This window comes from Muntiacus reevesi, chromosome 16, assembly GCF_963930625.1.
Source record: "Muntiacus reevesi chromosome 16, mMunRee1.1, whole genome shotgun sequence".
NCBI classification, from domain to species: domain Eukaryota; kingdom Metazoa; phylum Chordata; class Mammalia; order Artiodactyla; family Cervidae; genus Muntiacus; species Muntiacus reevesi.
In genome coordinates this window covers 11,678,951-11,691,817 of record NC_089264.1, presented here as the reverse complement: position 1 = coordinate 11,691,817, position 12,867 = coordinate 11,678,951, and positions in this window count along the sequence as shown.

The window sequence follows — 12,867 nt, the reverse complement described above, 5'->3', positions numbered from 1 at the left end:
GAAACTAGAAAGACTTGAATATAAGAAAAGACTTGTTATCAGAGAACAGATAGTAAGCTACTCTGGATGGATCTGTGGGCAGAGAGGGAAGAGAGTGGTTGGAAGCTGGAAGGAAACAGTAGTCTCATTAAAGAATAACTATAGCTAGTACATTTTGGAGGGTCAGTCTAATTGATGAATGCTTTCTTAACTGCATCCCAGATTCAGTGCACAAGGACACACTCCTGGCCGCAACATTTGTGCATGAGTCTACTTGTGTGGCCACAATTGATCAGACCTTTCATTCATGCAGTGAATGAAAGCAGTGAATGCAATAAGCATTTATTGAACATTGGTTATGTGCACTGTGTTATAGGTAATCAAAACACACTCAGTTACTGCCCTTGTGGAGTTTTATAGTTCAAAGTGAGTGTGTCAAGACCCAAGCAGGGTCAATTAGAGTTTCTTACCCAGGAGTTTGGAACTGGAACTAGCAAGGGATTCAGTTTCTGTGTGACTGGAGCTATAACATGCAAACTAGGAACTGCTGAAAATCAAATTTTGCCACATTAACTAGGGAGTCCAAAGAGAAGAATGAAGCACACAAAAAGAAAAATATTCTCATGATTATTAATAGGTTTACATTTATGGATTTTAGTCCTTCTAGAAGCTGGGCTGCGTACACCCACTTGTTCTTTGAGAAGTCCTACAAAACTAAAATAATATTCCTCATCTTCCTAATATGTTCTGAGCTATTTTGTTGTCGATGCTGCTTGCAATAATATAAGTTTATTAATATTCTAGACTGGATAACTAAGGTAGCACAGACTCAGGGGAAGAGATAGCCTCTAGGTTTGGGGTTGAGAGTTGGGTGAAGTTTATAATGTTAGAGAGTGAAAGAAATCTCTTCATATGGTTCATACAAACTCAGAACCTCAAGCGGAGGGAGACAATATTTCGAGAAATGAAGTACTCCACTGATGATGATTATATTAATGATACTGAAGATAGTGAGAGGGTGGCTTACATCTGCTACATTGGGACTAAATGTAGTGAACCCTTTTGAAACATCTGCCAGGCTCCAAATTACTTCCCTATTTGTACTCAAAAACCCTTCACGGGTTGGATGCATGAGACAAGTGCTCAGGCCTGGTGCACTGGGAAGACCCAGAGGGATCGGGTGGAGAGGGAGGTGGGAGGGGGGATGGGGATGGGGAATACATGTAAATCCATGGCTGATTCATGTCAATGTATGACAAAAACCACTACAATATTGTAAAGTAATTAGCCTCCAACTAATAAAAATAAACGAAAAAAAAAAAAAAAACCCAACTCTTCACAAGGTGGGGAGATTCTACAGAGAAATATTTGAACTCCTACATTCATACTTGATAGGATTTTACACTCATTAAACAGATACTTATTGAACACTTACCATAATAGAGTGGTGAGTCAAACAGAACACTGTTTTTGTTCTCATGGAGTGGGCATCTGATCCAAGATCATATGCTTGATGTTTCAGTGTAGATTCACTCTAATCTTCCTTATAATCCTTAGAAGTATTGTTATTATATTTATTTTACAGAAAAGGGAACTGAGTCCAGTTTCTTCGCCTTAAGATCCAAGGGAGTTAAGTTGCTAATGACTACAAAGTGAATAAGAAACCATGGCAGAATGCAGAATTCAGGTCTATTCTAAACCCTTCCCATTTACATCATTCAAGCTTCATAACCAGGAAACAGAAGCACATAGCTGTGGTCTGCGGGACAGAAAGACACATCTACTGCTGCTGCTGGGAGGAGAGGAAGCTTTGCACTGGATTCCTCCATGAAGCACTGGCTTGCCAAAGTCAGCTCAACTGACCTCTCCATGTGTGGGAGAGGCAAAAGCCTAAACATCTCCATGACTATGCCTGTCAGCAATAGCAAACTAGCCAGCCTAAAAATGGCTTCCTCCTCACTTCTGCCTTCCGCCATTTTGATAAGTAGAACTTATTGTTAGCGCCTAATTATACTCAGAGTCCTAACTGCAAAAGACTCTGAGTAAATGTATTGATACCTTTCTGGTTTCTAGCTTATACATGATGCCATCCCAGGAGGAGGGGATACATTCTGAGCAGGCCAGCCCTTCGTGTTTACCATTGCATTACTTCACGGTACCTTTTGTACTTCATGCTTGAATGTTCACTTGGAAATGTGATACTTCATATTGGTAAGTCTGGACAAGTAGAAGGTTTGTCTGAGGTCTTTTGGGGTTTGAGTTACCGGCATTTTCTTCACGTAATTAATTGCCTGCAACATTTAAAAGTAAGGTGGACTTCACAAACAGATACCTCTAAGCAGAGTGGAGAAATTACTGAAGTACCTCAGAGTCAGAAACTCGAATTTTGTGTGTATGTTTTTTCCCTCGAGGCTCCCAATAACTGTGTGTCTCCTACAACAAGATATCTAACCTCTCTGGGTTTTTCAGTGTTTTTTCCACTATAACAAGAATAATGGTTCTCGTCACTTCCCTGCCTCTAGGGGTGTTGTCAGAATTAATGAGACACCAGGGTGAAAGCTTTCCACTTACTTTTTTCCCTTAGAGAATGCAGAAATGTAAATAAAAGTAATATCTCTATTTTGTGAACACTTTTTCCCCTTCTGCACGTCTTAATAACATTCAAAAAAGATTTTTTGAAGTAGCAGCAATTACCGTAGGTGTTACATATAATAAAGGAACTGTATCTGCCAGGAAAAACAAAGGAGGAACCAAAAGCTTGAGTCAGAAAAATCTGCTCCTGGCTTACTCTTTAATGGAATCAGTAGGAGGGCTGGGATAATCGCAAGTAAAATATTGCTGTACAGAGAGCATATGAAAGTAGGAGGACAAGCCACTAATTGAAGTTGCCGTCCTAAAAGTGACAAGAGAAAAGAGATGCTGATGCTGACATGTTGCTGAGATGTTCTTAGTTGTGCTGGAGCGAGAAGATGAGAGTTGGAGGCAAAAATGTTTGTGGATTATGGTTGAACCAGTCAAAGCAACCAGAAGAGCCTCACTGCTCAATATATCCAGCTAAGAGTTAAACTTTGATGAGATAAAGATGTTCTCAGCAGTGTCTTTGATTAATTAGCCATGAATTGTTTGTTAACACAGGCAACACATACTATATCAATTCTGTCACTTTCATGGAATGCAATTCTCTGGTTTTGATTGATTTAAGGATGTCAGAAATCCACATCTAAAAAGATTTATTCTTTCCCATCTGTAGGTGATGGATTTCTAAATAAAGCCATTCTCAGGGATAGAAAATAGTTCACTTCTCTTGTAGGTCAAGAGTGGTCACAACTTAGCTGGGTCCTCTGCCTAGTGTTTTAGAGTACTGCAATCAAGGTGTTGGCTGGGATGCATTCTTATCTGGAGGTCTGAGTGCTGAAGAATCTACTTCCCAGGTTACTCAGAATGTTGGCCAAATTTCTTTGTGGTTGTAGGGTTGAGGGTCAGAGACTTTCTGACTGTGGGCTAGAGACTTCCCTAATTCCTAGAGGTAACTGTCATCTCCTAGAGGCTGCCTGCAGCCTCAAAAGCCATTTGAGCTTTTCTAGCCTGACTTTATTAAACCAGCAATGACAAGAGTGATATTGCATCACCTTTGCTACACTCGGTTGGTTGAAAGTAAGTCACATAAAAGAGAAATTTATACAAAGATGTGAACATCAGGAGCCATCTTAAAATCAGTCTGATTTTAAGTCTCAGTTGGTAAAGAAAAACCACTCTGAGGCTGTTATGACTTTGAAAATTTCCAGTCTGATAGAATGAATCTGATTTAATCCCTGCAGACTATGTTGTTTTGATTGGATTATATTTGAGTAATTTCTTCACTCATGGGTTGAATCGGGAAGGGAACCTACACATACTATATGGATAGAAAGTAAAGAGGGATAGGATAGGGTTAGGTGGGAACTGAGGATGTGTCCCAAGGAAAATTTGTGTTGTTGATACTATGCAGGAAACCAATGTTCATATTATGTTGTTTATAGGACATGTGTGTGTGTGTGTGTGTGTGTGTGTGTGTGTATACACACTGTCCTGTGCTGTGCTTAGTCATGTCCAACTCTTTGCGACCCCGTGGACTGTAGCCCACCAGCACCTCTGTCCGTGGGGATTCTCCAGGCAAGAATACTGGAGTGGGTTGCTATGCCCTCCTCCAGGGATCTTCCCAACCCAGGGATTGAATCCAGGTTCCCTGAATTGCAGATGGATTCTTTACCATCTGAGCCACCAGGGAAACCCAAGAATACTGGAGTAGGTAGCCTTTCCCTTCACCAGGGGATCTTCCCAACTCAGGAATCAAACCAGGGTCTCCTGCATTGCAGGAAGATTCTTTACCAGCCGAGCTACCAGGGCAGCCCATATACACACTGCATAATGTATTTATGTATATATATATTAATTTATGTGCAATAATTGCATTATCATATATGAAGTAAAGTCCACACTTATGATACATCTGTATTTATCAATTGCACTCACCCCACATGCTAGCAAAGTGATGCTCAAAATTCTCCAAGCCAGGCTTTATCAGTACATGAACCATGAACTTCCAAATGTTCAAACTGGATTTAGAAAGGGCAGAAGAACCAGAGAACAAATTGCCAACATCTGTTGGATCATCGAAAAAGCAAGAGAGTACCAGAAAGACATTTACTTCTGCTTTATTGATTATGCCAAAGCTTTTGACTGTGTAGATCTCAACAAACTGAAAATTCTTCAAGAGATGGGCATACCAGACCACCTGACCTGCCTCCTGAGAAATTTGTATGTGAGTCAAGAAACAATAGTTAGAACCAGACATGAAACAACAGACCGGTTCCAAATAGGAAAAGGAGTATGTCAAGGCTGTACACTGTCACCCTGCTTATTTAACTTATAGGCAGAGCACATCATGTGAAATACCAGGCTGGATGAAACACAAGCTGGTATCAAGATTGCTGGGAGAAATATCAATAACCTCAGATATGCAGATAACACCATCCTTATGGCAGAAAGCAAAAAGGAGCTAAAGAGCCTTTTGATGAAAGTGAAAGAGGAGATTTTAAAAGTTGGCTTAAAGCTCAGCATTCAAAAAACTAAGATCATGGCATCCAATCCCATTACTTCATGGCAAATAGATGGGGAAACAATGGAAACAGTGAGAGACCTTATTTTGGGGGGCTCCAAAATCACTGCAGATGGTTTCTTGCAGCCATGCAATTAAAAGATGCTTGCTCCTTGGAAGAAAAGCTTTGACCAACCTAGAGAGCATATTAAAAACCAGAGAAATTACTTTGCCAACAAAGATCTGTCTAGTCAAAGCTATGGTTTTTCTAGTAGTCATGTATGGATGTGAGAGTTGGACTATAAAGGAATCTGAGCATTGAAGAATTGATATTTGTGAACTGTGGTGCTGGAGAAGACTCTTAAGAGTCCCTTGAACAGCAAGGAGATCCAACCAGTCCATCCTAAAGGAAATCAGTACTGAATATTCATTGGAAGGACTGATGCTGAAGCTGAAACTCCAATGCTTTGGCCACCTGATATGATGAACTGACTCATTTGAAAAGACTGATGCTGGGAAAGATTGAAGGCAGGAGGAGAAGGGGATGACAGAGGATGAGATGGTTGGATGGGATCGCTGACTAGATGGATATGAGTTTGAGTAAGCTCTGGGAGTTGGTGACATACAGGGAAGCTTGGCATGCTGCAGTCCATGGGGCTGCAAAGAGTTGGATACGACTGAGCCACTGAACTGAACTGTTTTTAATATTATATTACATATAGAATATAGTATGTATACTATATTACATATACAAATATATAGCATGTGATATGCATCATAAACTCTCTACATTATATACAATTACACACACACACACACACACACACACACACACCCAATATTTGACATAATTGACCTATATCAATTTTAAATAAGAAAAAGTAAACTTTAAAAAATTGTTGTGACATCAATCAGTATTTTTAATCTTAGCTAAGGATTTATAAATTTTAAAAGAGTAGGGATAAACATGCATTTTGATGAAAACTTTATGTTTTCAGGCCTTGACAAATACTAAGACAGCTTGAGTTTCCAAAATTAGATCAATTATCCTTTATGTACCTAAGTAAATGATATATGAATCGAAACACCTAAATGTAATACTGGTGTAATGATGCTTCGTGTAAGCACACTGAGCATAATTTAGTGGTTCTTTGGAGGTATTTTCTTATCTTAATTTTTTGCATGCTTTTAAGAATGGAAAATAACAAACTGTAAATGTCAGTTATATTTTATAATATGAATCTGAGAGAAAAATGTTTTTATTCATCACTTTTAAAATCAGGTCATTTAAAAAGAAACAAACGGAGGAGCTCCCTGTGGCTCAGTGGTAAAGAATCTGTCTGCCAGTTCAGGAGACGTGGGTCTGATTCCTGATCTGGGGAAATCCCATATGTGGTAGAGCAACTAAGTCCGTGCACCACATCGTTGAGGCTGTCCTCTAGAGTCCAGGACCTACAACTCCTGAATCCCTTGTGCCCTAGAGCCTGAGCTCAACAGTAAGAGAGTAGCCCCTGCTCTCCACAACTAGAGAAAAGTCCACACAGCAATGAAGACCCAGCTCAGCCACAAATAAAAAATAAAGATAGAAATAAAAAAAGAAACAAATGAAAATTAAACCCATGGTTTCAAATCATAGCACGGAAATAAACTTCTGAGATGGTCAGAGAAGCATTGACTGCATTTTGAAGAACAACCATTCTCAAAGAGCAGTGTCATTAGTGTGGAGAGGTGAGCAGGAAGAGTCCTGGTAGCATGCTTTCTGTCCTCTCCCGTGCTAAGCCTGTGCAAATTTTCTGGCAATTGTTATACCAGTCTCAATGAGGATTCCTGTTTTCCCTTCCTTATTCTCCTTCTGTCCTTCCCAAATTGCAAAGTTGTTTTAAGTAGATTGAATATAGAAGTTTGAGTTAAAAATGATAAAGAGGATTGTGGAGAAGGAGGGAAAGTGCAACATTCTACTTTATTTCTTTCTCCATCTCAACTTAAGCAGAAAAAAACAATCACAAAGACAAAACAGCCAAAACCAAACATTTCATTAAGAAGAGCTTATGGAAAGATGCCTGTACTGCATGGCTAATGTGAATGACGTGACTGACAGCTACTTTATAAGAGCAGAATAATTGCTTTTGAGTCTCTTTCTCTCCTTAACAAGTATAAATACTTGTTTTGAGATTCTAAAAGATCTAGCCTAGCTTTAAGCCCTTTGTCAAGGAAAGAAAAAAAAAGAACAGTCTGGTTAGCTGGGTTTCAAGGTCAAAGAAGGTATGCCTGGCTTCCAAATAAGAGTTCATATACGAAACAACTCCTTTAAAAATTACTCCTATTCAAATAAACAATTCACACATCATTTGATTAAGTGCTTCAAATAACAAAAAATGGAACGGAGTCAACTTCTTTGATCTTATTAATGTTCTATGACTTCAAATATTCAAACTGGCTGCAAAAAATACTTAGATAAATTAATAAATAATTTTTAAAAAGAACCTCTTGGGATAGTCTAAAAATGAGTTTTGGAACAGAACCTGGGTGTGATGGTTGGAAACAACCTGTGTTGGCTGACCCTAGCTTCTTATGTAACACTCGGCTTATCCAAACTTGGAATAGTCTGTCTTCAGGCACCGTGTGCAGTTCTTTCTGCTAGGATACCACTGGTGTTGCTGTCCCTCATTGGGCTCTATGCTGCTGGCCTCCAGGTGACTGAATTCTTCTATTTAGTTCAAGTGTGTCTGTTTTACAGTGCCTAACTAAGTAGGCTATTTAATGAAGTATTATGACTACAACAAAGCTGTAGTTGAGGAAAAAAACACTATTTGAAAGTATATACTGGTGGTCCTATTAGTTAACTTAAGCATACATGGATAGCTAATTACCTCTTCTTGACTAACTTGTAATCTCTTCACATTAATATCATTTATTTTTCATACTACATACATTCAGCCAATATTTGTTGAATGCCTGCTATGTGTCAGATACCGTTCTAGGTGCCTAAGACACAGTGATAAGTGAGCTGGACCCAGTCCGGTCTGTTCCTCAGGAAACATAGCCTGAGTTGGAGAGAGGCATACAGGAATCCAACGGTTAGACACAAATGTAAAAATCACAATTTCCACAAATATTACAAAGTAAAGGTCCAGAGGTCGACTTTTCAGGGCACTGAAAAATGATTGCTGTGATTGTGTCTTATGACTACAGCCGAGCAGTAAGTTTTCATCATCTTGATTCTTCTTGCGCCAGTTCCTGACCTATTTCATCCCCCACTATTTTCCCCAGACTCCGCCCACACTTTGAAGACTCTGGCTTCTCCACGCCTTCCTCTCTAGCCTGAGGTGCCTCTCAGCTTTCTCAGTCAGAATTCCTCCCCTCATGGCCTCTGAATTACCTTGTTGCTAGGAGCAGAAAAATTCAGCCTTCAAGTTGGTTTTCAAATATTTCTGTCTCGAACAGTGTACACTGGCCTTTTTCTTTGCGTCTTGGCTCATGGGGCCTGTGGGTTAGGGAAAATACCCTCAGGATACTATTTAGAAAGAGAGGAAGAAAAAAATATTCAAAATATACACACGCAAATACCTTAAAGGACACTCCAGCCACGTTAGTAAAGCGAATAGGTAGACGTCTGGTGCAGAAAGAGGGAAAGTGAGTGAAGCTTAGGTTCAAAGATGAAGTTCAAAGCAATCAGAGATGAGCCAGTTCATGGGAATGCAATGTCAGGGTGGTAACAAGATGGATCCTTAGTTCCATAACTACATGAATATATGAAGTTCTAATATTCATGCCTTCTAAATATTCTAATGGCTTCCTGTGTCAGGACTATTAGACTCCCTTTGATAAAGCAGGCAGAGCAGGTGACTGAGGGTGCTTAGGAGATGAGGGAGAATGAGGATCAGCCTAAACTCCTAATGAAGACTTTTAAAGATTATTTGGTTCTGATAGTATCTAAGGCTCTTGAAATAATTATATCCTTTAATACTCGATTAAAAGTAAACCCCTTTCTCAGAACACTTTGGGAAAGAGAAGGCATGATAATTGTATTCAAATAATTGAAAGATTGTAGTAGTATTCAGGAATATCAGGGCGATTGTTCAAGACTCTAGAGGACAAAGGTAGAATTTTGTTCAACAGAGAATTTTCTACCAGTGGAAGCTGTTTGAAAGTAGAAATGATTACCATGTTAGGCACCTCATGGCCAGGTTCAGAGCTTCCTGGCCTTATCAGTGATGAACAGAAATTCACGCAGCAGCCAGAGGTTTGACATGAACTTTCAGCTTTCATCCCACTCCACAACTTCTAGTGTGGACATTCCCAACCAAAAAAATCTTAAGAGGACAATGGTTTTAAAATATTTTTTAAGGCACAACTTTAAACCATTTAAGAAGTAACACAGCTAAAAATGACTCATTTTGAATTTTAAGTTTTTATAGTGAATTTTTCTGACTTTATATTGTACATATGAGGCTGGTATGCCTTAGGAAAGGAGTTGGGGGTTGAATACAAAGTAGGGAACTATATATTTTTAACATATAATGTTCTAAATGATGTTTTGTTTTGCTGAAATTGCAGAAATTTAGTTCTCAACTCTGTTGTAAGCCATAAATTCAATTTACCATTTCACACAACACAGACATCATGTTTTTTGGCATGAAGCATGATTATAGTAGGTAATGTAGAAAAATTTGGAAATGACTGCCTCTCTTTCTCTCCAATGTTGACTGTTGAAGATCCAGCAAATACTCTTTAATTAAGATAGACTCTTCAAAATAAATCCCTTTCTGCCTGAGTTGTAGCTTCTGGAAGAAAAATAATTGAACACAGTCACTGATGACTAATATATAACACTATATATATGAGGCATATTATAAAATGTCAATTCAAACTTTACAAACTGTTCATTTCTATAATTTATATATCTTTCTGAAGGTATGCTCAATGCCTGAATTTCTCTTTCATGCTCATTCAAGCAGGGTTTGATTTCCTACTATGTGCAAAGCATTATTTTAGATACTCTAAAAAATATGAAGATGTATAAAAGATGTATAAAGGTATTTTCCTTCCTTGTGGTTTAGTGTTACAGTAGAAAATAAGACAAACATGCAGAACTGGAACTTAAGGGAGTATCAGATAAGCACATTAATAGTAGTGTGAACCAAATATTCTGGAAATTAGAAGAGGATAAGACCTCTTCTTAAAGAGAAAACTCAGCTGGGTTTCATGGAGGAAAGAGCATTTGATTGGAGCTCTCAATGATGAGTAGGATTTCGTAAGTAAAGATGGGTGTTAGATTTTTATGCAATGACATGAAAAAAGGCAGAGGAGAGAAATGTAAGAAGTAGCAATTAGTTCAGCTTAGTTGGATTTTTTTTTTTTTTTACAAGGGAGTAATATAAAATATGTCTTGGGGGTAGATCTAGCATTTGCTTGCAGCATCGGGTTAAGGGCTTTGGATTTGAATTTAGAAGAATGGGATGACTGAAATAGTGCTTTAGGAGGCTCAGTCTGGGAACAATGTTCAGGGAGAGAGATGTGAGATAAGAGTGACATTTGGGGAGGCTACTATGGGAGTACAAGCATGAGGAAAACGGTAGAAGAAATGGAATGGAAGCTCTGGGTGGGAAATATATTGGGAAGAATGAATCTATAGAATTTAGTGTCTGGGGTTGGAGGCAGTGGAAGGAAGTTGGAGAAGTTTATAATGATTCTGAGGTTTTAAGACTGAACTATTAACCAAACATTAATATATTAATAGAATTAGTGAAGAGAGGATAAAATGTTGACTTGGGTTTCTGAATTTAGATATCATGATTTTGAGATGCTGATAAGATCTCCATGCTATAAGATGTCCATAAGAAAAATTTTGAAGCATAAAAATAAGGTAATCAGGCCCTGAAATAGGGCATACTAGGGCTTGAATGCTTCCTCTATCTACCATAAAATAGATAAATTGTTTTACCTCTTCTGTAAAATGAGGATAGATTTTCACCTAGTCATAGGTTTGTATGTAGATAAAATAATTCATGTAAAATTCTTCTGGGGCTTGGTATAAGGTCTCTCAATAGCAGCCAGATGTTTTTGCAACATAACCTTGTTGTTAAGAGGAAAGAGGAAATGTGGGTCTAGAATCCAGCACAAAAAGTGTAGCTTTATATCGTCTTTGAAACATGACTGGTTGATGCCATTTTAATGGATGACAACAGATTATCAAACTTTGGGAAAGTAGCCACAGTTAGGAGACGGGAAAGAAGAGGATTCATAAAAAAGTATCAGAGAAAGAGTAACAGGAGATACCAGAGGGAAAATTCTTAAAGTCATGGAAACCAAAATAGATGTGTTTTAAAAAGAACTAGTAAACAGCATCTGATTTTGCTAAAATCTTGAGAAGGATGTGGGTGGATAGGAGGCTATTAAGTTATTTAGTTCATCAGTATCATTCAAAGGCACTTATTAGAGGAGTATGTCTCTGGATTTTGGTCCTTGGCAAGACTTCCTGCAAACTGTATTTAATTGGTGGCCTCACATTCAGTAGCTTTGATTATGCCTGTCATTCACCACCTTGTACCTGAAAGTCTTAATCATCTGAGGTAAGCCATATTCTAGGCTGAAAATTTCTAAAGCCTTCTACAAACCTTTCAACGGGCATCGGAAACTCTTTAACTGTAACCATCATTCTTAAGTTTGGTTAAAATAAATGTAATGCTCATACTTTGTAGCTGATTGGCACTTTCTACATTTAATGCATTTTTACTTAGACTAGTCAATTTTATCCTTACAACTACTTATTAGTAAGGTAGGGAAAGTATTATATTTCCCCATTACTTGTATGCAAGGAATCTGAACTTTCAAAATGAAAGAAAACAAATACATAAAAACATCTGGGGACTGAATGTAATACATAGTCAAGGATTTGCACCAAAACATACCCTGATCCATTTCCTTCTTTATTAGCCTTCTCTTTCCTTCTTTGAAATCCTTCCCTGTGCTCTCATTTAACAAGATCCTCTCTTCCTTCTAACATCATTCTTTTAATTCTTATTCTCTTATTGATTTTTTTAAAATAAATATCTCCCAGTGATAACCTCTTGTGGGTAATCATTTCAGGCCAGAGATGTGAGCCCAGTGTTTATGTTTTATTTGATGTGAAGAAGAAATGATGTGCTCTCTATACAAACCTGATTTTGGCTTTGATAAAGAAAAGACAGAAAGAGAAAGGTGGGGGAGAAAAAAACAACCTCATGATTAGAGGTTTAGCAAAAGCACTAGATAGTCTTGGTTGTCATGGAGACCACCACAGCCACTACTTTGTATGCAGATAATGTGCAGGAAGGGTAGACAGGAAGATTAGCTATCGATACAGTTCTTGAATACTGAAATGGGAGCAATAAAAAAGCTTCTGGCCTCAGGAAGTAGGAAGAACTAACACAGGTCACAGCAGGAGAAGAGTCAGAACCAATGGTTGAAGTAAAGGGTTTAGCTGGGATGCCCAGAGGCGCAATGCCCTTGAAAAAGCCGATGTATAAGTCATTAGTGCTAATTCCCAGGTATTTCTGGCTCTTTCTGTAAAATGCATGATAGGACTAATACTTCTGGCAGCTTTGTGTGGGGGAGAAGCCACATGACTAGTTCTGGTCAATAAGTTATAAGAAGTGGCACATGCCATTTTCAGTCTTAACATTTAACTGCTGGTACAAGCTGGAACTCCAATACTTTGGCCACCTGATGTGAAGTGCCAACTCATTGGAAAAGACCTTGACGCTGGTTAAGATTGAAGGCAAGAGAAGAAGGGGGTGACAGAGGATGAGATGGTTGGATAGCATCACTGA